Source organism: Vombatus ursinus, unplaced genomic scaffold, assembly GCF_900497805.2.
Source record: "Vombatus ursinus unplaced genomic scaffold, bare-nosed wombat genome assembly UNPS02004679.1, whole genome shotgun sequence".
Lineage (NCBI taxonomy): Eukaryota > Metazoa > Chordata > Mammalia > Diprotodontia > Vombatidae > Vombatus > Vombatus ursinus.
In genome coordinates, this window is record NW_020944457.1 from 283,480 (window position 1) to 284,022 (window position 543).

The 543-nt window shown below is 61.5% G+C and overlaps 1 protein-coding gene across 4 annotated transcripts in view; it reads right to left on the reverse strand.

Moving 5' to 3' along the window:
- LOC114025730 (ubiquitin carboxyl-terminal hydrolase 40-like) overlaps positions 1–543 on the reverse strand; it is a 64,132-nt gene that overhangs the window by 62,889 nt on the left and 700 nt on the right. The gene's annotated exons all lie outside the window — the stretch shown is intronic.

The following is a 543-nucleotide window of genomic DNA, read 5'->3' on the forward strand; positions in this document are numbered from 1 at the left end:
CCTCTCCTCTGCCCCACCCCCACCCTGGTTCAGGCCCCCTCCTCTCATCAAGCCTGACTGCTTCAGGTCTCCCCCCTCGAAATCCTCCCTCCATTCTGCCACCAAAAGGTCCTTCCTAAAAGGGGCAGGTACGACCGTGTCAGCTCCTACTCCATAACCTGCGCTGGCTCCCAGTGGCCCCCAGGATCCAATATACAGTCCTTCCCTTCTCAGAGTCCACTTGACCATCTCTCCCCAGGGGCCACACTTGTCCCTGGCTGCCCTCGGGCCAGGAATTCTCTCCCTCTTCCTCCTCCTCCTCCTCCAAGTGCTCCCAGCTGCTGGTGCCTTCCCCTTCCAGACTGCCTCCCCTCTCCGGCCTGGGTCTCCCCCACTAGAAGGCAAGGGCTGGTCAATGCCCCCACAGTAAGGCTGAATAAACGCTTACTGCCTGGTTGGGGCCTGGGTTCTAGTCCTGTTCCTGCCTCTAAGCCGCTTCCTGACCCTCATCCAGCCTCAGTGTGCTGCTCCGTAGTGTGGGGATGATGGCTCCCGGGGGGGGGG